The 27,862-nt window shown below is 39.8% G+C and overlaps 1 pseudogene; it reads right to left on the bottom strand.

The window, feature by feature from the left end:
- Positions 1 to 779: 779 nt before the first annotated feature.
- Positions 780 to 16,709, bottom strand: LOC127217746 (alcohol dehydrogenase 1-like; annotated as a pseudogene).
- Positions 16,710 to 27,862: the final 11,153 nt, after the last annotated feature.

The following is a 27,862-nucleotide window of genomic DNA, read 5'->3' as shown; positions in this document are numbered from 1 at the left end:
ATGATCTACTTCTTGAATATTGTTAGATAATTGACAGCAAGCATTTAAAGTATTGGTATAAAGTTGTTACATTTAAAAAAATAGGGGAATTCTCAGTATGGTTATAACAACATAGGGAACACAATGACTGATAAGTGAACATAAGAAATTGTCAAATTATCTTTCTTCAGGTCTAGAATTACATTCTTGGAACTGTGGCCTGGCTCTCTAGTCCTATAGCAGCCTGCTTGTTAAACACCGCATGTATAACTTGCAGCCCATCCATCTCATATTATTGCTGGAGTGCTGAGTCAGAATTTCTGACTTGCTCTTATTTAAGATAGCAGTTCCATGTTCCCTGACATGCTGCGCTTTTACCTGATCCTCACATATTTCATGAGGAATAAAGTACAGACAGTGGAAAGTGTGGCTGGAAGGCTGAGCTCACAGATCCTGTGTGTACCTGCACAGAAAGATCTCTCTGCTCCACTGAGTTCCTGTGACTGTGGATTCCAGAGAGAAAAGCATGCAAGATGTCACAAGATGTACTGTGCTCAGTAAGAAAGATGGCATAGGTCCTTCAAATCAGAAGGAGGGCTGGTACCCACCATTTCCATAGCTGATTCATGATAGCTCTCGCTTAGGGTTGAAAACACTTTCATAGAAAATCCAGTTTCACGTGGAATGCTTGCATGAGTACTTTATTGTCAATTCTTCTGAGGAACAAAATCAGCGCTGTGATGTGACTGGTGCTGTGATTCAGTGGAGTGGAGGCGTCAGAAGTAGGCGTCACTATGGTCTCAGAATGTCAGGACAGTGCGGATACTGAAATATGAAACATAAGATGTCGTTTCCACATTCTCATGACTCACAGTCCCCATGTGAGTGAATAAAGCATGTGTCATGAGTCTCAGTGAAAATCCATCCAGGTTCCCAACTATTCCATGCCCGTCCCTGTGGTCAAAGTCAAGTCCATAAATGGGCAATCTACCTTTTCTGATCTCTCTTGCCTTTTCTCCAGCTCTAAACTCACACAGAACATCTTACTATGACTGTCATTTAGATTTTGGTTCATTGTTAGCATTCTTAAATAAGGAAAAGCCTGCAAGCCTAGTGTAATGAATGTGGGCAATAATAGGTATTTATTCTTGCTGCTTGCCACAGAGTTTGTTGAAACTTTTTAGTCTTTGTTTCATTTAAACTTCATTCTGAACAGCAGCAGTATAAGGTAGGCTATCATCATATTTTGTCCATTTTAGAAATGTGAAAACTGAGGCTTAGATTTGTAAATTGCCCAAACTCACACATCTGTGTGTAGAGCCTGAATAGGTGACAGAAGCCAAGAACCCCATATTTGTTCCTATGCAATCCCTCCTTATTTTCTGTTGTCCATTTCCCCTGTCATTAAAATAATATTTTCCCCCCACCAGCCCCCTATAAATATATTGTTAAAGCTTACCTCTTTCCTGTACGAAGCAGCTCAAATCCTTCATTTATTTTTTCAAAAGGTAAAACATGGGTGATTAATGGTTCCAGTGGAAACTTCTTAGCCATAAAGTCTGCCACAAGTTTGGGGACGGCATCTTTACTCTTATACCCTGGAAGGAGAGCAGCATCACTGTGAGATGCACTCACTGCAGGCCGGGGAGTTAGACAGGAGACTTCCCAAGGCACCAAAGGTCCTAAAAGTGCAGAAGTCCAGAGGCTCCAACTCCTCCTGCCCTGCACCAACATTCTCATGATGTCACCTGACATAAATGCTCCTGGCAACACCACCTACATCAGAGAGGATGATCGAAGATGGACATTAAAGAAACTAATAATGGAGCTTGCTTTCAATATGGCAAGACCAGCCATTTGGACTAGATACTGCTCTTGTCTGAACTGTTTGACTTTATGCTATATAAACTGGACATGAAGGACCTACAGAAAAGTGACTGCTGATTGAAGATGGACATTGCTATAAAATTCCTGCTTCATGGAAGAGTCTGCCAGACATTCTGCAGAACACAGAGGAAAGTGACTGACAAACTGCCAATACAAGAAGACAGTTTAAAGTTTCCTGCTTTGATGAAGAGTCTGCCAGACACATTATGGCCTATGGCCTGAAGATGGAAGATTACAGAAGAACTTCAGGTGACTGACAAATTAAGATGTCTCTGTCATTTATAGAGTTTATATATTATCCTTCTGTGGTCTTTGAAGGAGTTGAAGACAGATAGTTATGGTTATAGTTTTCCTTAGTTAAGCTTAAGGATAAGTTACATATAGGACTTTAGACTCACAAATCTAGGATAGATGATAGAATAGTTTTTTAATCTTGCTAAATATTAATGAACTAAATATTGTTAAGTGTGATTCTTATTTGATAACTGTTATGTTATATATTTTGCTATGTTAAGGTTAAAACCCTTTTTATTTAGACAGAAAAGAGGAAATGATGGGAGATGTCATTCTGTATATTTGTTTCTCATACTGGTTAATGAATAAAGCACTGTTGGCCAATAGGAAAGGAAGATAGGAGAGACTAGGAGACAAGGAGGAAAGAGGAAGTGGTAAGGAGAGCCAAGATGGAGAGTCTGGAGAAGGAAGAACTGCCAGCCGCCTCTCCCTGGTAAGACCAGGTGGAAATACATAGAAATGGGCTAATAATTAAGACAGAGCTAGTGGATAAGAAACAAGTAACCAGGCCAACAGAATTATATCTTATACAGAGTCTCAGTGTATTGTTTGGGGCTGGCGCGGCAGCGGGACCAGACCAGGTGGCGGGAGGAAAAAGCCTCTGGCCAATGAGGTCTGCTTATTAGTTCTTCCAAGGGAAATTACATTGTGGCTATTTGTACTCAGAGGAAGGGAGCTGTCCATATTCAGGTAATTAGCATAGGCATAAACTCTGCCTTGGGTTTTCGGCATCCTATGAGGCATTTTGGGGCCTCTCAAAGACACAAGAGGAAGCAGGCAGAAAAGCTCTGGCTGGTTTGTGGGGACAGAGAAGCCTGTCTTGGAATTTCCTGACTCAGTTCTTGCTGTAGAGAGAACAGTGATTTTCATGTTTTTAAACCATGTTGCATTCTGTTTTCTTATCTTTTCTGTTTAAAGTGAATAAATTCTGAAATAAGAATTTTACCCTCTAAGCTAGAGAAGTAGCTCAGTTAATACATGTATTCCTTCTTTGATTTCTGATATAATATTTTTATTTATTATCTGGAAATTTCTCATAATGCCTTCTGATCACATTCACATAATGAAACAGGCCACACCCACTTCCCAGTCATCCCTGGTTCAGCCCACAATGCTTGTGACCTCTCCCAAGGGAAAAAATATACCAAGTCCAATGTATATTCACCGGAGCAATGGTCAATCTCCCAGTGGCCAGCCCCTTAAAGAAAAATTAGTCCTTCTCCACCCCTATTCCACCAGAAGACACCAACTGTGCTGAATGTCAGCATCCATGGAACAATTTTTAAGAGTTCTTTTCAATATCTTCCAATGTCTGGACTGTTTATGGGAAAGGGCAGGGACAGGGGGAGATGTTGTCACAGAAGCTGAGTTTGATCTCCAGAATAAAAACCCAAAACTAAATATATAAACAGTAACACTAAACAGTTGGTTCAGTAATGGGGGAGCTTGTAATTCCAGATCTGGAGAGAGAGGAACTGGTAGGTTCCTGGGACTTGCTGGCCAGGATGTCTAGCCTGACTGTGACCCTCAGCCCACTGTGACCCCTTGTCTCAAACAACAAGACTTTTGGTTGGCAAATAAGGATATCAAATGTTCTCTGACCTCCAAACCCATCCACATGTCCACCCTGGCACACAAGAAAGCACACAGAACTTGATCTTAGTTGTAAATACATACCACCAAATATTGCTCCTTTCCAGACGCGACCTCCCAACAGCAACATGGGATTCACCGAGAGGTTTTGGGCGTTAGGAGGCACCCCTATAATGACACTTACACCACATGCTGCATGGCAGCTTATCAGAGCAGACATCTGGAATAAAACAATAATTAAAGTTGATTTTCTTTTGACATCTATTGATGATACACAGTTTTAGGTCATATGAAGCAATGTGTGAAAAACATTTTGCAAACAAAAGAGTGAATGAACGAATTCAAGTGTAATTCTCCCTTACAAACTAATAAAGAAGTAAGTCTCATTGTGAGCTTGAAAAGTCTTGGTTCTCCAAGGAGAATATTGTTTTCCTTATCACATTATTCTCAGACAATCTCTTTTGTCCATTAAGTATAATTTTGAAGCTTGCACTCTGAGCCAGAAATTTTGATGTAGAAGATGTAATGATGTCAACATCAAAAAGTTCTCTCTTTTCCATTTGCCAAGCTCTAGTTCTAATAAGTCCCTACTCTGGTGTTCATATCAAGAACAGGAATGCATTAGTTGGTTTTGCTTCCAAAGTTTACATTTGATTTGACATTATTCTGTTATCTGTAGACATCCAGGAAGTCTTCATCTTTCAAGTGGGTTTTTTAAAACATCAATAGTAGAAAATGATTTCGAATCCTCCAAGATTCATGATGACTGGTCTTTTGATTTTTGGCATTTAGGGAAAAAAAATGTTCCAAGAATATGTGGGTATCAAACCTTTGTGTCTTTAAGTCAACTGACATCCCAGTTTAAGATGAGCAAATAGGGAAAACAGAGAGTGAATCACAGAAGAGTTATGGCCCTGGGAAAAGCCAGAATCCTCAGCTTGGAAGGACTCTCTGTCCAAAAAGGAGATGCTATCCTTTTATGGATCTTCTATCATCTGTGGCATCTCCTCTCAATTCTAGATTGATAAAAGGGTCACTCTCAGGGTATCATATCCATTATCTTTAATGAACTCTGCCAAGGCTTTCTGGAGAACCTCAGTAATGGTTATGTGTTAGGTATCTAGGGTCATTTTCTAGAATTCTAAAGATCTCTTGTTGGGAGAGATGTAACTAGAGAATTATTCTTTAGCAATGAATAGTACTTGCAACTATTTCAAAGTAATATGTATATTTCAAAAATACAAGCACTGTCAAGTTAGCAATATTATTTTTTATCATTACCCCCAGCCAACCTTAACTTAGTGCTTAACACATGGCAGGTGGCTCCATGGTGAATATGTTATATGCATTATGTTTTGTAGATCACAAAAAAAGCCTAAAAACAAGCCTTCAAATTAGGGGGTATAGCAGAATCTGTGAATTCTAATATAGATACTCCAATATGCATATGTGGGTGCTTTTATGTGCCCAGCACTGTGCTGTCTCTATGTTGAAACATGGTATTCTATTAAAACAGTCACTCCTCTACATGTTTTATGCCAATAAAATAGTACTTGGTCCCAAATTATTCATTATTCCTTTTGGCCATATGATGAAACTTGAAAATGCATTTTGGAATATTTGATTTCAAATATATAATATTAAGGACATCGAAGGAAAACTCCATCTCTGTGTAAGTCATCTATATAAGACCAGAATGTTTGAGTTTGCTTGATGAATTGGTTTTGACTGAAAGAGCTCCATTGAAAGCTTTCCTCTGTTACAGGAGGAGAATTACTTGACACAAGTTTGTAGAACTGACAAAATGAGAGTTTACCATAACCCAGAATTAAGTAATGAGTAGGAAACATGAGATGGACGATTACCACTCAAAAATAGCTTTCTGCAGCAGATTTCTATTTTGCTGTCCAGAAAATATTATAGATGGCAGAAGGACAGATCTCAAGGCATGCCACAGTACCTACCATGGTGTCAAGCAGACCGACCACTTCAAAGGAAAAGTCTACCCCTCCATCGGTCATTTCCTGGAGCACCTCCTCAATGGGTTTGTTGTAATCTAGAGGGTTGATGCACTCAGTTGCACCCAGTTCTTTGGCCTTTGCAAACTTGTCTTTGTTGGTGTCCACACCAATGATCCTGGCTGCTCCAGCTGTTTTACAGCCAATGATGACAGACAGACCGACACCTCCAAGGCCAAACACAGCACAGCTGGATCCTGGGGTCACCTGTGTTTTCAGAAAATACAAAGATGGATGAAACAGTGATTTGTAGAAAGTGCTCCAGGGTGTACAGGTACCTCCTTTTTATCCTCTCTCATGGCTACTCAGACTTCATTCCATCTGCTGGTGAAACCTCTTCTGGTGACAGTTGCCCGAAGTGGTCCATCATTGCTTCTCAAAATTTGCTCAATATTAGCCATATCTGGAGAGGTTTCCCCTCCCCTTCATGATTCAGTAACAGCCTCTACGGATTAATCTGATTCTCTACAAGAGCAACCCCATTTCTATTCCAATGGGAAACCCCAATTAACCTTTGAACTTGACACAGAAATGACTTTAATCTCTAAGAGCCACACAGCATCATCTTAAACACACACAAAAGCAGTTTGTATAACTGAAACAAATGATCAAGGTTACTCTAGGAGACTACAGTGTATTCCAGTTACCCTTCCATCGTGATCTCACTGGGTCACTAATAGTTGTCCCAAGCAGGGTAACTAGAGCAGAAGGCTGGAAAGCATTGAGAAGTCTTTCCTGGCTAAAAGCAACAGGAAGGTGGATATGAAATTTTAAGGAAATGCAGCATGAGCCAATGTGACCTTAAGGGTGAATATTTAAAGAAGTAAATGAAAATTAGTGAAACAAATACTGGTCTGTATTTTAATAAGAATGATTGAAATCCATGATCAGGAGAACCAATGGCTTGCAAATAAGCTCACTCAGTCCTCCTGTAGAAGCAGATTAGCAATTGAACAAGTACTAACTATATTTAGGGCAAATGCCACAAAAACTGGAAAAAGCAGAATCTTCATTGCTTTGATCACCTTCTAGTTACTCGGTAAACACAATCAATCACCTGTTCCCAATATTCTCACTCCATTTTTCTTAGTGTTATTATTCATCCATCAAATGTTCTTAAGTGGTATTCTTAAGCACATCACTACTTTCTACCTTGCCTAGAAAAAAGCAACACCTTTGATTGTGATGGAAGTTTTAGCAGTAACATACTCTCGTTTCAGACTCAGCAGACAATTTGAGAGAAGTTCTAATCTCTCCTTTCCTAATACCAAGCAATAAAAGTTTAGACAAGCAGCTTTATTTCTCTGGATCTTTGTGTCATAAAATGAAGATACTAGTATATTTCACCTAAAATTTATAAATTCAAGTGTGTGTGTGCATGTGTGCATACATGGGTGCATGTGTGGATGTGGGTGAGGTTATGTTTATGGGGAAGAAGACAGGGATGAAGTATTTGTGCCTTCTAGGATACTCTCAGTGTGTGGCCATGCTCCAGAATCATGGAGTAAGCCTGGAAGAGAACAAATATATAGGATTAGCAACTACATGAGTTCCAGCTCTAATATTTCTCAGTGATGTGGAAAATAAATATAGAATGCAATTATTGAACATAAATTATTTACTTTCTCTTAACCCAGTATCAGCATAATTTTCATCTGAAATAAGCAGGTGAATTTCCTTCATGGGTTTAAATTCCTCTTGGGCTTGTTTTCCATTAATAATTTAATTAACACCATAAAGCTGTGAAAATGATGTAGGGGAATCCTAGAGTAATAGACCAATGTTTTAAAGGATCTCCAACAAACTTGCTTAGGAAATATTATACAACAAATTAGAGTTTAGCTAAATGATTACTGTCTTTAACACTACCATAGACAGCTCACTAAGCAGCTAGGTCAGAAACTGTAGAGAAAGGTGTACCTCTAGCACAATTAAAGTCTAGGTTTTCTGGAAAAATGTTTCTATTAAGGTTTGTTCACAATCCTCCTGACAAAGGAGACAGCCCTGGCCACAGCTGGCTGTTAAAGACCGTGCCTCAACCTGGTGTTCTTTCAAGGGACATCAGGCAGTTCAGAGAGGCTGCACAGGTCACAGAGCCACTAAGCCTGGGTTTCTCTTCAGTAAAGTTGCACAATGCAGGCAGGTTGGCTTTAGGTAACAGTGTTGGTCCATATTATACAAACACTTGTGAAAGTGCTGTGAACTTCTCCCAGCATTGGCGTTCTGTAGAGATAACCGTGATGGCATCTCCACTTTATCAACGTCCAATTTGTCCCAAATGGCCAGCTTGGCAGTTTCTGGCTCTATGAAACATGTTTAGTTGCTCAAAGTGTATCTTGGGACTGGGACGTAACAGAGCATTGCAGACAACAGCATATGTAAAATGCCACAGCTCAAGATCTATGTAAGTTTAAAATAATTGCTGTGAGAGGCCAGTTTCTCTTTGGGAACTAGCCAGAACTGGATGCATGCTGTCACAGAGCTTCTTTCAGTGTGTGGAATGGATTCTTTCTGCAGGTGGAGAAACACACTCTGATGCATGTCCCAGCGCTATGCACACAGGTTGGTACATGCGTGCTGTGAGCCTTTGTCATTTATTACAGAAGAACCAATTAATATTCTAGGTATCAACTGGAGAACATTTGTTACTATGAATTTGAGTGTGTATAAAAAATATATGCTGGGTGCTTTGTATTCTCAAATGGGCCCCAGAGACAGGAATTCCTTCCCACTGGGTCTCAGCAGTAAGAGCTACATCCTCCAGATCACATACTACCTAGGCTTAGGTTTCCCTTTGATATAGGGCTTTAATGAATTAACAGTATGTATTGTAAATCACATCCCCCTGAGACTTAAGTTTGTCAGGATGTTTTGCAAGTCACATCCAGAGGAATAGACTTGAGGCACCTGCTTTTCCCAAGATCCTACCTTCCTTCCTGTCTCAGAGAGATGAGTTATAAATGAGCCTGTGGATATAGAAGCCTTATGTGATAGGAAAAGACCTCAGGAGAACCTTTAGAAGAAGGCACTTTCAGAGACATTTTAGAAAGAACTTTAGAGAATTTTAAGGAGAAATTTTAAGAAGAACTTTAAGAGAGGTTTTGAAGTAAGAACTTTAGAGGAGAGAACATTTAGAAAGAAATCTTAATAGAGCTTTCGAGAAAGAAGTTTGGGAAGAACATTTTCTTGAAGAGAGCCATCAGAGGAACGCATGTGCGAACCAGTTTATTTCCCTCTAACTCTCAGGCCCCTTTTAGAAAAACCCTACCTACCTGCTGTCTAGTCCCTAGCCTGGACCCTGGGAGATCATGGAGGCTGGAAGTTGAATGTTCTCATCACATGGGCCACTGTCCATCTTACCTTGGCGAACTTGACAGCAGAGCCATAGCCGGTTGTGAACCCGCAGCCGATGAGGCAGACTTTCTCCAGTGGTGCAGCTGCGCGATTTTAGCCACTGCTATCTCATCTAACACTGTGTACTGGGAGTAAGTGCTGGTGCTGAGGAAGTTGTGGATCGATTTCCCCTTGCAGGTGAACCTGGTGGTGCCGTCCAGCATGGTCCCCCTAGGCTCTGCCAAACTACAGTGAAACACAGGCATAACAGGATATGAGACAGAACAAAACCAGTGGGCAGCCTAATGGTGCAAGAGGACAATTAGAAACGTACTCGTTTTTTGCACACAAGTTGCTTTCCGGGTGCTTGCAAACCCTGCATTTCCCGCACTGGGGAGAGAAGAGTGGGATGACTTTATCACCTGCAGGGAAACAACAAAACGACTTCAGTGTCTGTCCAGGAAATAATGAAGCAAGCACATGAGACCCACACGTAGAGACGCGTGTCTTTGAAAAGTCACCTATTGATAGGACCTGACCGCACTATAATTCATGGGTCGTTACCTCCCAGCCTTGCTATTCATCCAGGTTTATATGTGCCTGAAGATCCCCAAAGAGAAAGAGGAGATGTCCATAGCAGTTAACCTTGTTGGGTGCCTCAGTTTCTCTTGGGGACTTCCCATATATTAGTCTAATCAAATCTTGTATATTCTCACTGCTAAGCATAAATATATGCCTTAGTGGCAATGAGTTGCCAACTTATTATGTTAGCATAGGATGTTGGAGAGATCTGACATTTTATATAACAGTTACAAAAAAAAAAAAAACAAACAAAACAAAATACAATATAGGAGATATTTTCTAATAAACATAAGAAATTAAACTTGATCATAGGATAAAATTAAAATGAGAACTTCAATAGTGAATTATCTTTACTTTTTAAAAAGTTTGTATGGTTTTTATGTTCATGTGGGAGTACCAATGTGTACATGCCACTTGTGTGTGGGTGCCCTTGGAAGCCAGCAGGGGACATTGGGTCCCCTAGGGCAGGAGTTACAGGTCATTCTGAATTGTCCAACTGGGTGCTCTAGAAGAACAGGATGTGACTTTAATCACAGAGTCATTTCTCCATCGCCCAGCGTTCAACTCTTCAAAGTGATTGTGCTTTTCTTAGTATTAAAGGAATACTTAAAATAATAATCCTAGTTATCTTCAGAGGAAGCATAATAAAATATGACAAAGAAGTGATAACTTACTACAGAAATCTCAGCTTTTAACAATAAATAAAAGGTGACTTTTGCTTTTTGTTGATTATATGATTAATTACGTCTCCCACTGCCTCGACTTCCTCTCTTAGGAATAATGCTCTTGGCATCAGAACCAAACCCAGGTCCGGAGGGTAAAGGATTCTGTACCTGGTTTCACAGAAGTCACCCCTTCTCCGACGCTCTCCACAATACCGGCTCCCTCATGGCCTAAAACTATGGGAAGAGGTGTGACAAAGTTTCCAGTAGCCGCGTGATCATCTGTGCGGCAGATCCCCGTGGCCACCATCTACAAATTAGACAGAGAGGTCAATCAGGGAGGTTCCAGAATGTGTGGTTTAACACACTGTTCTGAACCTGTGCTTCTAAGGAGTTCGCTAACATTCCCCCATTGCTTCCAAATTCAAAGATTTGATTAGGTCCAAGATTTTCCTGTGCTTTCATCCATCTTTTCCCAAATAAACAGCTTAAATGTCAATGATCATCTATGTAAGTTTCCATAAAATATGTATTTTATACAATATACAATAGTGCATGCTATTTTATGTAAATAGAAATGAGTACCAAGAAATTACCTAATATTAATTGCTTTCTGAAATCGAGATATTTAGCTATTTATAAAAAAAAAGCACCTTAAATTGTTTTCAGGGATTATGTTAAACATGCTTTTTAGTCACTTCAGACTTTTAGCAGTTGTTATCAATAGCTTGCCTTAGTAACAGATTTACTCATTGTCAGGGCAAGCCTCTTCAAAGGGGCTGTTAATGGAGTTTTGGATGGGTCTCTGGAGTTTTCTGAGTTTTTCAAACCTAACTTTCTAGATGGTCAAAGTGGGGGTTACCTTAATGCGAACTTCATTGGCCTTGGGGCGGTGCAACTTCTATGTCCTCGATGGAGAAGGGCTTGTTAGTTTCCCATAGCACAGCTGCTTTGCACTTGATGACCTGGGAGATAAAGGGTTACATCACCTCCAAGGAGATCACTGCCCCATGAGATCTGTCCCAGGGTCTGCTACCCATTGTTACATACAAACTGACATTTATCATTTACAATAAAAAAAAATTAAAAACTGGCGACACTGTAGCCCAAGGTCAGGAAAATTCAACTAAATGTAATGCACCTGAGCGAATTGGTGTACGCTCCTTCATGCCCTGCTTACACTATTTTACTTGTCACTGGTACTGTTCTGCAAGAGGTTGTTTGACCAAAATCATTAGGTATATGTTTAATTCTAAATGATAATTACTAATATAATTTTGTGGTGCTGGGGATAGAACCCAGAACTTTGTGCATTTAGGCATGAACTCTGTCACAGAGTTAGCACCCAGGCTTTGGATTTCTGAGAATAATTCTAATTAGTAACCCAGGCTGGCCTTGAACTAGTCTTGGCCTTCCTAGTGCTGGGAATTCAGAGATATTCTACCATATATGACTACGTTATTATTTTACTCTTCTAGGCAATATAAACACAAACCAGTAATCAGCACAGTGCTGTTATTGACCTTGTACCTGAGAGCCTGGGATTCCCTGGACCCTCAATTCTTGTTTGGTTGATATAATTGGGTTACCATTTAACTACTTTAGTCATTCTTTTTCCTAACTACTTTTCTAAACATAACCATCCTAAACATAACCACAGTGTGAACTGGAATAAAAATACTGACACCTGGTCCCTTCTATGACTCTCAACCAATCCTTTCATTATGAATGGTGCCACACTGTGTAAAGAAGCCTCTGCACATTTACCAGTTCTCACTGTGAGCTTTTGGAAGTTTACCCACTCCTAAAATAGCACCTGTGCCAACAGAAACATATGGTTTTATAATTAAGCAATGAGACATCACAGATCAGTCAGTTATTACGAATGAGTGTATGTGTGTCCCAGTACCATGCACACATTGAACAAAGTACTGTGGCTTGTGTAAACTTAGTACCATATGTATGTATTCATAGTGTTGACAGTTTCTCTTAGGATTAGTGACTGTTGTATAGAATTTCTAGAAGTTTTGTGAGCTGTCCAAATCCCAGTGGCACAGTAATGTAATCTTACTGTCCATGATCCTAATGCTTTGAAATCAATCCACCTCTTGTCAGAAATTTATCTAAAGTTTACAGGGACAGTTCTACTAAGTTTCCGGGGTCAAATCCTGTTATGAAACTCTGGTCAGACTTAACATTGCTGTCTTCATATAAAAATATATGATTACAAAGACTAGCACGCTATTGGTATGTTAATATAAATAGACTTTACATAAAAGATTTTTTTAAACTTCCTATTTACAAAGTAGTCACAGTTGGTTGAGAACAAATTCTTCCTACTACAAAGTTAATGAGGAAGCAATGGCATTCCCAGATCTAGAGTCTAAGTATTCTTTTTATTTATTTCAAATATTTATAGTATCCCCTCCTACATCACAATCTTTAAATTTATTAAAGAAATATAAAATATCTTGTTATTGTGATATTATAAACTATACTTTCTAAAACCTTAACTAAATAACAAATGAATTCTAACTATGATACTCTGAAAATACTATTTTAATTTACATTTAAATTTTTCTTACTTTTCCAGCTGTACTCATGCTGTCTGTCCTGCTGGCTGGAGATTGATGGGTCCCTGTAGGCCAAGGATACACAGGAATCTTGTTAGCAGTGGTGTCAGCAGAGTGCACTTGTGATCTGGCCCTTTATGACATGCCCATCCGTTTATTCTCCCTGCTAATTAGGTGGAAAGAAAGGGCCCAGGCCTGTCAAGGAAACTTTGCTCTGAGGATGTGCTGTTGAGCACATTTTGCTTTCATTACGTTCAATACTTCCTTTCTCTACATCCCCCCTCTCTGTCATTCTACTCTTTCTTTTTCTCAGGTGGGAACTGCTTTCTTTGGCTTAAAAGAAGCAGTAACTTAAAGTCCACACGGTGGTGTCTGTTAAGGAAGAGAGGCCATGGAGTAGACAGGCAGAGCTTCAGGGAGGAATGTTTGGCCTCCATTCCTCTTTAAAGAAAGCACCCCTGGCACATCAAAGATACTGATGCCCCTGGTATTTCTGCGGGACACACCCCTTATTAGCATTGACCAAGAGATGTGGCAGGTATGGAGTTGCCTTGGAGGTGGCAGGCATGAGTAAGAGATGGACTCCAGTCCTGCCAAGAGACAGCAGCTGCAACATGCCCTATTCCTTTTAGCTGAGAGAACTTGGACATATCTAAAGCTCTTTGCCATAGTTTCCTTTTCTGTAAGATAAGGATGAACCAGAGTGTCATCAGAGACTGCCATGACCACAGTAAGCACATGTGCTTATCATGGATCCACATAGGTAGGACACAGCTCAATGAATTACAGCTACAACCATCATGCATGAAAATAAACTCGCAGTACACTGAAGGAGGAAGGTACACAGGAGTGTGTGCTTGTCAGCTAAGTAGTGAGTGCTAGGAGAGAAAGCCTGGTTCTGACTGAAGACTCAGAGCAGGGTTGTAGAGAGCATGGACTGGAGTCATCTAAAGAATGATTGCTTTGGCAAATGGACAAAAACTCACTTAAGACATGTCCATTGACCTTTGTTTAATGTCATGGGCTTGAGAATTAGAACACACATTTGTAAGGAATAAGGTTTTTCCTCCTGCTGCCTGTCTTGTCCTGCCACTGCGCCAGCCCCAATTAACACACAGAGACTCTGTATTTTGCCAGGTACTAGTTTCTTATCGGCTAGCTCTGTCTTAAGCATTAACCCATTTCTATGTATTTCCACGTGGTCTTACCAGTGAGAGGCGGCTGGCAGTTCTATTCTCTCCAGACTCTCCATCTTGACTCCTCCTCACTCCTTCCTCTTTCCTCCTTTTCTCCTAGTCCCTCCTATCTTCTTTTCCTATTGGCCAACAGTGCTTTACTTATTAACCAGTATGAGAAACATATATACATAATGGCATCTCCCATCACACATTTGATGTCTATTGAATAATAAGTATTCTACTAATGTTAGCAGGACATACTACAAACCACTCGTTATATAAACAGAGGCGGGCAACGTATATACATAAGCATATATACACTTCCGTAGGGTTGTCAAAGAAACAATGTTGTATATGTCTATGTCTAGGTCACATGATCTAATTAGACACCTCTTCCAAAGAATAGCTTTTACCCTCACCACCTGTATTTGTTTACAATGGTCTATATGGTAGCCAGAAATCATAGTAGGTCTAACGTTAAACATCTTTAAGAGTCCGACTGGATTATTCAGTTTACACAGTAATGAAAGTACACGGTTTAGCTATGAAGCATGGATTTGTAAATAGCTAGTATCTATTATGTTCCAAAATCTCTAGTGGCTGTTTTTCATACATTATTGCATGATCTTAAGGGCAACATTATAGAGAAGGTTTTCTCAGTTTACAGATGAGGTAAGAGAAGTATTCAGATCCAGCAATGCCCTTTCTAAGACTTCAGGAATAGACCTGTGGGCTTGCGGATATTAAGTTTTCTGGTATGAACACAGTAGGCAGGTCATAAGAACATCAAGGGTCAAAGGACCCTGGATTTTGAACAACTGATCTTAAGGATAATTCCTATTCGCTCCCTCTCTGCCATGTCACCAGATCACTGTCTACAATCACAGATCTCACCTCAAGGGAAATAAGAGTTCATTCTGCAGCTAAGTGTTAGTATTAGCATAGGCTGGGAGTTCAGATATAGGTTAGACAAAATTCTATGTTCCATCATAATAGCAGGATTGTGAAGTTGTTATGGAAACAGAACAAAGTGCAAATCAAAACACTTTTCAAATACATAGATAGGGGTAGGTCAGTCAGTGGGCTAAAAGGGGAACTGGGGTGTCATATGTGATCTGATGATGTTCTTAGGTTTTGGGTTGATGGAAGACAGGCTGTTTGCATATTCCAAAAGCATTTACTCACTAGTCACAAGAAGTCACAAACACAGGTGGGCAATAAATGGCCATTTAATGGTCTAAGATAACCCAGGATAATTTGGCTCTAGAGCTGACTATTCCAGCCTCTCCATAATCTGTAGGATGCTCAGTGCAGACATGGCTTCTATGAGGAATCTTCAGGTACCCCCCGCCTTGTTTTGTTTACATTCTTGTTTCCTATTCTGCAGCCTATGGTCTGTTCTGTGCTATTGTCATGCTTTTGTTACTAGGGCTCTAGTATACCTTGAAGCCAAGTGCTCTTGTGTGTTGAACATTGCTCTTTGCACCCAGCATTCCTCAGAGACTCAGAATGTTTTTGTGCTTGCACACAAGTTTTAGAATCAGGTTTCTAGTCATGTGAAAATGCCACTTGAGTCATGATGGGCTTCATGGTCAGTCTGCAGACTGCTCAAGGCTATTTGAATTTGTTCCCAAATCATTGGAAGTTCTGGTTATGGTTTCTTATTTCTCCTTGTTATTGCTAGAATGGGATGATTCACAAGGTTAGTCCTCAAGCTCTGATATCCGTCCCTCTGCTTGCTCTGGGGAGGCTCTCAACTGAGGATTTAAAAAGTTATTTCCTATATATTTGGACCTAATTGCCACAGTATACACTTGGGGGTCAGAGGACAGCTCTGGAGCGAGTCTTTCTTTCTTGCTTCCCTTGAGTGCTGGTTATTGAGCACAGGACCCTAGGCTTTCATAGCAAGTGTCTTTGCCTGCTGGGTCATCTCACTGAGTTTTTAAAATTGGGTTTGTTGACATTTTCATTTATGAGTTTTTTTTTACTGTTCCTCTTTTTAGAACTTCCAGTTCATCAGTGAATTCTTTCATATCCTGAGTTGTCTTCCTTATTTTTTTCCAGCTGTTTATTTGTACAATTCCTGAAGTCATTGCTTACTTTTAAAATTGTGCCTGAATCACCCTTACTTCTCATTCCTCTAGGTTGACCCTGTGCTCTCCTCTCCGAAAGAAAAAAGTGCACCCAGCACAACTGATTCTGCCCATATACTCACTGAATCATGGTCAGGCTCCCAGAGGCTAGCCTGTTAAAGATAACAGTCTTTCTCCACTCTGTTCTATTCCAACCCCTTCAGAAGTTATCAATTCTAAAAAGCTACATTTCAGCGTTTTTTAATCACAACTTTTAAAGACTATCTTAAATAGCTTCACGTACTGTTTCTTTTTTAAAATTTTTAATGGAGGGAGCATGGCCACAGAAGCCTTCGATGGCTCTCTTTCTCATCCTGAGTCTGTGGTCATCAATATCACTGCTAACGAAGCTTCCCTGCCCAAAGCAGCCACTGGTGACACAGATGACAGACATCCACATGGCCTCCAGCAGCAGCCGAGAACACAGACCACCCTCAACACATCCCCCAGTGGCAGCATGGATCTCGAACATCCACATGACCTCAGGTACCAGCCCACGCCATAGATATCCACGTGGCCTCCTGTCAGGCTCCAGTCCTGCCTTGTCCTGTCATAGTCAGACTATTGAGCACTAGAGCAATAGTATTACAGAAGAGTCACACATTTCTTGACCTAACTAATATATTGCTCAGTTTCTGGTATTCTAATCAAGATGCCTGGCAGCCAATAAAAAGTTTAAGTAAAAAATGTAAAAAAAAATTATTCTTTATATTAGGTTAATCAATCAAAGGAGCCATATATGATTAAGAATTTACAAGGATTTGAGAAAGATTTTATTATGCTTAAAAAGGAGTAAAAACAGATATCTCACAGGAAAATGTCAGGAGTTTCAGTAGCACATGGAGATTCAGAGCAGTCTAGTGAAAATGTAGTAAAAATTTCAATGTACTGTCTAACGAGGAACTGTTCCTTTGATGATTCTGTTAAAACACTGAGCACAGCAAAGGAAAGGAAGAAAAAAGAAATATAACAATAGAAATTACACAATATGAATGAAAGGAAAAGGAATGGGAAACTATTCCAGCATCATGAGCTATAGAGTGTCAAATAGTCTAACATCTAAGAAATGGAGTCCAAGAAGAGACCCAGCCATTCACAATGCAGAACTATAGAGCCCAATCTAAAGTGGTGTGTGTAGAACTTAACTCCTGAACCTAAGTATCAGAGAACAATGTGGAAAAGAATTTGCCAAAGCTAATGAAGCAAAATTGACTTAAGATACAAGATTTCTGAGAACTTCCCTCACATATGTGAACTGAACACACATACACACGCACATGCAAGTAACCATACCAGACACGTTGTACTTAGGCTCAGTGAATATTAAAGATGGGGGGAAATACTGAAGATATTGTTATATCAGAAAACACACAAGTCACAGAGCAAACATGCTGAAGAGAAGTCCTTTCCTTAAATTCTCACTTGTTGGAAATGAAGACAAAAACAATTTTTAGAGAAACAATATCTGAATATATTCTAAGCACTTCTGTGAGGCAAAAATATCTTAGGGATTTCTGTCTTTGGTGTTCTTCATCAACATATATTAATTATACATGATGATAGGTTTCATTTACCATTTTCATGCATGTCCATATGTACTTTGGTTATGTTCACCAACCCCTTACTCCTTCCTGTCCCCTCTCGCTCCCGCTGAGCACTCTTCTCTTCTCAGTCACACTCTACATCATTTCCTTAGCACAAGGGTTACGATGCCAGATGGAAATCTGAACACACATACATGAGGAACATCGGAAGCCAAAATGAAGGCCTGTGTGGAAGACATGTCTTGCTGTTTGCATCAAATCTAATACCAATGGCGTTAGGAGTAAACTGGATGGTGACAGTCACACTGAGAATGGAGGGAGGGAAATGGAGAGGCACAGTCCCTGTGGCTTCTGTGGAGAGCTGCAGTACTGCTTGAAGGTGGATGACTGCTACCAGCACTTAAGGAGATTATGATGTCTTCATGAAGATAAGGAGCAAGAGGGGCCATGTTAAATGTAAGGGCTAGGCCCAGGAAGAAAGACAAATGTCACAAGTTTTGTCTTGAGTTGAGAAAAGGACATGAAAGTTGAAGGGATGGGGAGCTGTCCAGGAGAGGAAGGTGATGGTGGCGGGAACAAAGGAAGACGATGGAGGGCAACTGTAGTACTACACAAAGTGTCACAATAAAGCTTAATATTTATATCCCGCGGACACCTAAAGTATTCCCACACATTTAAAAGAGATTACAAAACGAATGTTTGATGAAGCTAAATTAGGTTTGAGATGGAAACACCAAATGGTTGGAAGAAAAGAAAGAATAAACGCTTAAGTTACCATACAAGCCTTTTTCCAGTTAAGCAAAATAAGTAAATAAACAATAACAACAGATAGAATTGAGTCCAGAATTTAATATAGTTAAAATGGGAATCTATAATAACAAACAGAGGAAATAAATCAATAAAAGCAAAGACAGTTCTCATGGAAGATCATTCTAATGGAAAAATCTCTCACTAGTTTGTCCTGTTTATTAAAAAAACAGAAATAGCAACATCAGTCTACAAACCAAAGGAAGGGAGCCTCACATACATGTACCAGAGATGCTACAACAAAAGTGGCATTTACAACTTAATATTGATGAACTTGGCAGATTAAATGAAGTGAGCAAATGTTGATGCTAAAAGTTGGCATTTGGTCAAAGGGGAACCAAGACAAAACAAAATTGGAGTACCCAGTGGCTAATTAAAACATTAAGTGTTTATTTTTAAACTTCATACAAGGTCAGGGTTATATGGGCCATAGTTCTAGAAATTTCTCAAAGAGAAATAAACCTGTTTTATCCATTTATTTGGGAATATTCGTATTGATGGCTCAGATAACTCTTATACTTCACAGGAAAACTTAAAATTTCATGCACATAGGAACAAAAATCTTTAATGAAGTAGTGACTATTCATACTCAACAATACATAGAATAATTTATGTATCACAGTGTAGTGTATGCATGGGGAATACAAAGCCATAGTATTAAAGTGTTAATGTAACTCAAGAAATAATAAAACAAAGGCAAGATGCATATGATCATCCCCTTAAATTTAAGTAGACTATGCTAAAAATCTAATTTCTATTCATGATTACAAAATTTAAACTTAGGAAAACCTAATGCTATCTACAAAGTTCATATTAAATAATTCAATGCCTGTGTTTGCCACCAAGTTGAGTAGTAATTCCACTCTCAGAAAGTTGGCTTTCTCTCAGGTAAATGAGTAAAATAGAGTACAGTAGAGCAGCAAATGAAAGCAAAAAAACATATGATAGGAAGACAAAGATGACTCTCTACCAGATGATGTCATTGTGATGTACTGAGGTATGAGACGGGAGTTCACATCCAGCACTAGTGAAAATGTATAGTGGGACAATTACATTTGAAAATAGCTTTGCTATTTTTGTACACTGTTCATTTTTCACACAACATATGGACTAGATATTCTCTTAGTAATTTATTTGAAAAGAGGGAAAACATGTCTGGAGAATTTATAGTGATTTATAGTGATTATTAAAAATGGCATGCCCATCCTCTGGAGAAGGTATAGGTTTTTAAAATAAATTCAGTGGGCTATTAACTAGTAAAAAATAGTAAACACTTTATTTCTCAAAAATATTGTTGCACAGTGGTGAGCTTATAATTATTTCTAGAATTTTTCATGTAATACTGTCAAACTATTATTGAACCTGTGTAACTAAAGCTATGGAAGACAAGAACCAGGGTTAGGCAATAGAGTGGGGGAGGGGTAGGAGGGATTCATGTAAACTTATAGAATAGGCTTGGCAAGTTGAATTAGAGGATAAAAGAGCTTGCTACCAAGTTTGACAACTTGAGTTCAGTCCCTGGGACCCACATGGAAAAAGGAGAATCCAGACATGTTTTCTCTCTCTCTCTCTCTCACACACACACACACAAATATATGGTTCAATTAATAAATTATAGATTACATAAAACAACCTGAAAGAAGGCAGATCTATGTTGTATTGGAAGCCTATGTAGGCAGATGAACCACACTGGGCTAAGGGAACTTCTAGGAGGCAGTGGTGGGAACACTGTGTCTTGTTTATGGACAGTGAATAATATTGTGGTCAAGGTTCTTTGAGTTATACTATTAAAATGAGTGTATTTCTGAGGATTGTTGATGTGAGAAGTAAACAGAAAATTAAGAAAACAGATATGCAAAGCTGAGAGGCCACAGGCTTGGAATTAACTCATCATTTGGTGTTACATTCCTTGAAATGTCCAAGCAATGGGAGAGACAGTGATATGGTAATATGAAGAGCCCCAGGCTCCATCTCTTTCTATTATTTACACTTATTTGAACATTTAATGGGAAATACTTTTGAACTTTTTACATGCAATGTAACACTTTACTGTTTCTCTATTGGTGTTTGCTTTCTTGAAGCTTGAATCTACTCAAAAGAAATGCCAAGTCCTGAGGTTGTTGGACTGCTCTTTCTTTAACCATTCATTTTTTTTTTTTTTTATTTTTCAGGTTTTTAAAAAATTTATTTATTTATTTTATACAACCAAGTCCATTTAAATGAAAAAAAACATTTATAGACAATATTTGGGAATTTGGGCGTCATTCTTTCCAAACTACTTTCTGCTGGTAAGGGACACTGTCATGGGGGATTCAAAGAAGATGCAGAAATCCTGGCTGTAGTCTGCAAGGCTGCTTTGTCCAGCTGTTTTGAATGTAGGATCACCTGGTACTCTGTTTCAGATGGTCTGGCTTGATCAAACCACATTAGTCTGGAAGGAATCCACAGCTTTTCATTTTCTGTGGAAACAAAAATAGAAATCCTTTTCCCCAGTAACTTGTGTTTGAATTTAAATTTTGGAGTCAAAGCTTTTTTTTAAATTTATTATTTTACATGACGATCCCAGTTCCCTCTCCCTCCCTTTGTCCCGCTTTCCTTCCCTCCCTACCTCCCTCCCTTTTACCCTCTCTGCCCTCTCACATGCACCATGGAGCCCTCAACTAAAGCCTATTGGAAACAGAAGCAAACACCCATACATAAACACTGAATAGAAGTAGAACCCAGATGCAGATGGAGAGGATAAGACCAGGGGGCAGAAACACATACAGACAGCTTACCTGAGCAAGGAGGAGTTAACAGGCCACCAGACTGATAGCTGGGAAGCCAACATGGGCCTGACTCAGGCCACCCTGAATATGGGTCTCAGCCAGAAGGACTGAGCAGTCTAAGGGACCTCAGACAGTGGTGCCAGGATGTATCCCTGGTACACAAAAGGACTTTGCGAACACATCCCCCATGGAGGGATAACTGCCTTAACCTAGAAACAGGAGAGAAGCCCTAGTCCCTACTTCACATGACCTGTCAGATCTACATGACCCCAACTGGATGGTATTCCCCTACATATGGAATTGGGGTGAGGGATGGGAGGGGAGGGTGGTTAGAGTGCATGTGAGAGGGCAGAGAGGGTAAAAGGGAGGGAAGGAGGGAGGGAGGGAAGGAGGGAGGAAGGGAGAGGGTACTGGGATCGCCATGTAAAATAATAAATTTAAAAAATGCTTTGACTCCAAAATTTAAGTTGAAGGACAAGTTACTGGGGAAAAGGATTTCTATTTCTGTTTTCACAGAAAATGAAAAGCTGTGGATTCCTTTCAGACTAATGTGGTTTGATCAAGCCAGACCACCTGAACAGAGTACCAGGTGATCCTACATTCAAAACAGCTGGACAAAGCAGCCTTACAGACTACAACCAGGATTTCTGCATCTTCTTTGAATCCCCCCCATGACAGTGCCCCTTACCAGCAGGAAGTAGTTTGGAAAGAATGACGCCCAAATTCCCAAACATTGTGTATAAATGTTTGTTTTCATTTAAATGGACTTGGATATATATATATATATATATATATATATATATATATATATATATATATCTCCAAAAAAAAAAAAAGAAGAAAAGAAAAGAAAAGAAACACCAATGATGACTCATGATGGAGAGGATGTGGAGAAAGGGGAACACTCCAACACTGCTGGTGGGAATGCAAACTCATACAGCCATTTTGAAGATCAGTATGGCGGTTCCTCAGAAAAATGGGAATCAGTTTACCACAGGTCCCGGCAATCCCCCTCTTAGGCATATACCCAAAGGATTACATCCATGCAACAAAGACATCTGTTTAACTATGTTCATAGCAGCACTATTTGTAACAGCAAGAACCTGGAAGCAACCTAGATGCCCCTCAATTGAAGAATGGAAAATGAAGATGTGGTACATCTACACAATGGAATACTACTCTGCAGAAAAAAATAATGGTGTCTTGAAATTCGCAGGCAAGTGGATGGCACTTGAAGAAACCATCCTGAATGAGGTAACCCAGTCAAAAAAGAGGAACACAGTATGTACTCACTCATATATGGATTTTAGACTGAGAGCAAAGGATCACCAGCCTATAATTCACATCACCAGAGGAACTAGGATACAAGGTGTATTCTAAGAGATTCATATAAATTCCCTCACAGAACGGGAAGTGACAAGTCCCCCAGAGCTCAGGGGAAGTGGGGGGCAGCGAATGGAGAGAGAAGTAGGAGAAAACAAGGGGGAGGAAAGGAAAACACATGTGACTAGGAAAATTGAGCCCGGTTAGGAATAGAAGACAAGAGAGAGAGAGAGAGAGAGAGAGAGAGAGAGAGAGAGAGAGAGAGAGAGAGAGAGAGAGAGACAGAGAGAGAACATAAAAGAGGGAGCCAATATTGGTTTGAAGATAAAATTGAACACAAAGAAAGGTCGAGAGAACTACAAGACTGCTCCCAACTAACAATCTCAGCTTCTGTGGAAAGGCTATCATAAATGCCCTTCCCGGAGAGTGAGATCAACAACTAACTTCTCCATGGAGCCCTCAACTAATGCCTGTTGGAAACAGGATCAAACACCCATACATAAACACATCCCCCATGGAGGGATAACTGCCTTAACTGAGAGACAGGAGAGAAGCCCTAACCATTCATTCTTTACTCCACACTTTCCTCTCCTTCTACTCCGATCCCAGACAAGGCATCCCAAGATATTTACTTTAACATCACAGTGAACAACACACTCAGTCTGAGACTATAGGGATCTAGTTTGATGCTACAGATTCATTGAAGGTAGCTAGAGTCCCTGCTGTGGGACTGTGCAGTCCAGGTGTGGGGTGAGTCAGAACCAAGCCTTACATAAGAATGACCTTTCATGTTCTCTGTTTTGCTTCCACTGAAAGGGCAATTTCTCAATACTTGTTATCAGAGTGAATAACTTAAAATTTCTTGCTTGGATGAACTCTTCCACAGCTGCAGATCAGGATTCTAATATTTCCATTTAGCATGTGATCCAGGGACTTAAGCCAATTCTGTTAATGCCTGATATTTTCCAGTAAGTGTGACTAAGTAAAAAAAAAAAAAAACAAGAAACCCTAATATTAAAAGAAATTCATATGTATATACTTACAATTTGACAGAAAGCATTAAGTTAGTGTTATGGTATATTTCATGTGATATTACACAAAATATTGTACCAGTTTTCTGCAGCTGTCAACTCCCACATTACTGAAGCTTTATATAAAACCACTCCAAAGTGATTGCCACTTTCAAATATTTTAGCAAGTAATTAATGGAACTGTCAACACTAAGTACTAAAGTATTCTGTCATTGTGTAACATGGGCTTTGCTTCTCTCTGTTTCAGCTACAGACAGTAATTTCCACTGGATTCTACCAAATCTTACAAATGGCACTGTCTCCAACCTTTGCACTTCTAATACTATGGCTTACAGAGCCACAAAATCACAAGGATTTAGTCACTATTTTACTATGTTGTGCTTTTTGGTGATAGCACTAAAATAGGCCACAGCCATACAGCTGGTGGTAGTTAATTAACATCAAGTTCTGTCAGCTCAGAGCTTTCTGTCGAGGAAGACTTAGCCACTGGTGTGTTCTGCTTTTTATAGAGCTTGTCCATCTGCCTTGGATGTGGCTGGCATTTGTCTAAGCAGGGTGATCCTGCAGCTACACACCTCTCTAGGACATGGGAGAGTGGAAGGGGAGTTGTTAGTGATGACTTTGTGACAATTGTCATGGTCAACCCAAGACACAAGGCTATCCCACTGCCACAGTGATTCACAGGTTTTATGTGGCAATGGGCATAGCCATCATCACATAAATATTGTCCAAGATTTCTCAGATGACTAACATGATAAACAAAATTCAGCAACCCCATCAGCACAAATAGAAGTGAACATTAAAAGGGTGACAATTTGGAAACTGGAAAATGTTGAAGCTTGGCACTCTACCTTTCATTCAGTTAGTTATACCCTGTTCATTTCACCCTTGCCTCCCGCCAGTGCTGGGCTCCCAAGTGCTTCCCCAGTCCCTTGAGATATTGTGCATGCTCAGTCACCTCTGCCTTCCACTCAGATCTCGATCACCACTTACTTTTTAAAGATTTAATTTTTTATTATGTATAGTGTTCTGCCTGTTTGTTACCCTGAACACTAGAAAAGGACACCAGATCTCATTATAGAAGGATGTGAGCCACCATGTGGTTGCTAGGAATTGAACTAAAGACCTGTGGAAAAGAGTACACAGTTCTGTTAACCTCTGAGCTACATCTCCAGTCCCTTCCTCTACTACTTTCATTTTGACAGAAGTCATATGAGAGTTCTGTGACTGTGGTCCTTTAAGTGGACATTTAGCTCCCCTCCTCTTTCTCCCAAGTCATGCTATAGCACCCTATGGTGATGTGCCCAACCTCAGTCTCAGAGGAGGCCTGGAGATATACCTCCATCCCTACTTCGCTCCTTGGTCTTTGACTTAATGGTTATGACTGTGCATTTAAAGGTTGCAAAGAAATAACTGCAAATGTACGAATTCTTTCAGTACTTAAAACATTAATCATCAGTCATTTTGAAAGGTATAAGATCTGCATAGTGGCTCTTATTGTATCTCATGAGATTGTGTCACTGTAGACTGGAGGGTAAAGCAGTAGATGAGACTGTAAGAAGATGCAGGGATCAGGTCGAGATACCTTCCCTGGTTGAGAGTCATTAAAAGAATGGATGCCACAGTGCTATATACAGTGAACAAATTCTACCTATAATAAATACCTACTCATATGGTTTCTATTATTTCAAATTCAATTAGCAAGTGTTAATTTACTGAGAGTGTCCCCAAGCTTCAGAAGGTAATACAGGCAACTTAAAGGATACCTTGACACCATAGACAAACCAGATCTGCCATGTCCAGATTCTTGACCTACAACACCATAAGGCAATGAATGGGTGAGCTCCAAACTATTGACCGTGTGGTACATTTCACACAGGGAAACAGAAACTATTGTGCACTTCAAAAAAATGTGTCATATAATTAATCCTTGCAGTTATCTTTATATTTCCAATTTTTGATCTTTATAAAATCAACTTTTATATGTAAGCATGGGTAATTGTTCAGAAAAATCCTCATGGAACGGAGAGTAAGGAGATGATGGGTAGAGGGGGGAAGTCTCTTGGGGAAGGTGCTTGACTTGTGGGAAGGCACGGAAGAATGATGGCACAATGCTATCTGTTAATCCTACTTAAACCAGAAAATAGTGGAGATCTAATGTTCAGAGAGTTCTATATTCTGGATAAATGGAAAATTATTTATATCTACTTTGAATAGTTCCATAAGGGGTTTTAAATACAGGATTCAAACAACAATTTTTAGTTATCAAAATAAGATCAGAGCAGCTCCATTTCCAAGTGAGGCCAGAGATATGCGGTCCCCCTTCATTCAAAGGATGACCAAGGGTAGATGTCAGACAGCTTGGTAATAACAGTCCCTCTGATTGTTAGTTATGGATTTGGTACAGAAAATTCTATTTGAAAAATCTGTGGGCCTTTAAAAATATCAAGTGCATTGCCAAACCTAATTATTACTATGTCTCATTACTTGTCTCCTCCGTCTCTTTGTTGATGAAGGGTTTACCTCCCCCTCTACCTCTCATACTGTTCCAATTTTTCTGAAGCTTCAGAAGAAAACTTCATTCTAAAATTTATTTCCCAAAGTCTTCCTGTTCCCTTTCCTTTAATGTGGCATCACCTATGTGACATTGTTATTCATATTTACATACAACTAAGAACCTCTTTGCTTCAAACCCTTTTTTTCATATTACCTTGAGGCTGTTTGTTACCAGCATCTGGGTGAGAAGTGTCTTTAAATACCATATTTAGATGAGAATTAGCTGGTGAAGGGCTGTGGGGAGGGCTCAGTTTGTAAAGTGGTAAGTGTGCAAGCGTGAGGACTTGAGTTCAGATCCCCAGAACCAATGGAGAAGTTGCATGTGGCTGAGATGATGGAAAGAGGTTCTTGGAGGACTCCTCCTCTGTGTGTGTGTGTGTGTGTGTGTGTGTGTGTGTGTGTGTGTGTGTGTGTGTGTGAACCCACATATACATGCCTGTGTTGGCTAGTTTTATGTCAGCTTGACTCAAGCTAGAGTCTTTTGGGAAGAGGGACTTTCAATTGACAATATGCCTCCATAAGACTGTCTTGTGGTGCATTTTCTTAATTAGTGATCAATGTGGGAAGTTCCAGCCCATTGTAGGTGGTATCATCTCTGGACTGGTGGTCCTGGGTGTTATAAAAAAGCCAACTGAGCAAGCCGTGGTGAGCAAGGCAGTGAGCAGCATTCCTCCATGGTCTGTGTATCAGCTCCAGGTTACTGCCCTGTTTGAGGTCCTGTCCTGCCTTCCCTCTGTGATGTGGAACTGTGAGCTGAAAAACATCTTATCCTTACCAAGTGCTTTCAGTCCTGGTGTTTGAGCATAGCAGTAGAAATGCTAAGATAATACACATGCATGTGTAACAACAATAATTAAAGAAGGATCATAATTTTGGGAGAAGGGAACAGAAGAGGAGTTGAGAGGTGAGGGATGGGTGGTAATGACATAGAAGAAGTATTCATATGTCAGTGAATGAGGATATCGAGCACTGATCTCCAATTCCACATGTACACACACATGTGCACACACACACACACACACACACACACACTCAAACACTCACACATACTCACACACTCACACGGTATATCTAGTGATCTGTCTAATCAGATTTGATACTTAAATTGTATCTGTCACTAGCATGCTGGATACTTGAAGGAGCAGTCAGAGGTAAAGAAATAAGATATTTTTGTCACTCCAAGTTTGCTCTGACTTAGTCTTATGAAATATTGAGAAACCCATGGGCTCTCTTGATAAGTATACCAGTGCCAGGCACACTGTTTTCTGATACTGTGTTCCAGGTGAATGAAATAAGCAAGCCAAGTTCACATATATGTTCATACATGTGCACACCTATCTCAAAAGTCCACATACCTGTCCTTTAAAGTGCATACACATTCCTACAGTCAACATACCTGTTCATACAGGAGCACACACATCTCCAAAGTGGATATACCTGTTCATAAAAGTGCACATACATGTCCAAAAGTTCAAACACATGCTCATACAAGTACACATACATCTCCAATGTCAACATACCTGTTCATTGAACTGCACATACATCTCAAAGTCAACATACATGCTCATACAAGTGCACATACACTGCCAGAGACAACACACC

The sequence above is a fragment of the Phodopus roborovskii genome, unplaced genomic scaffold (genome assembly GCF_943737965.1).
Source record: "Phodopus roborovskii unplaced genomic scaffold, PHOROB, whole genome shotgun sequence".
In the NCBI taxonomy this organism is placed as follows: domain Eukaryota; kingdom Metazoa; phylum Chordata; class Mammalia; order Rodentia; family Cricetidae; genus Phodopus; species Phodopus roborovskii.
Note: the sequence above shows the minus strand (reverse complement) of the source record. Positions and strands in the feature narration are given on the sequence as shown.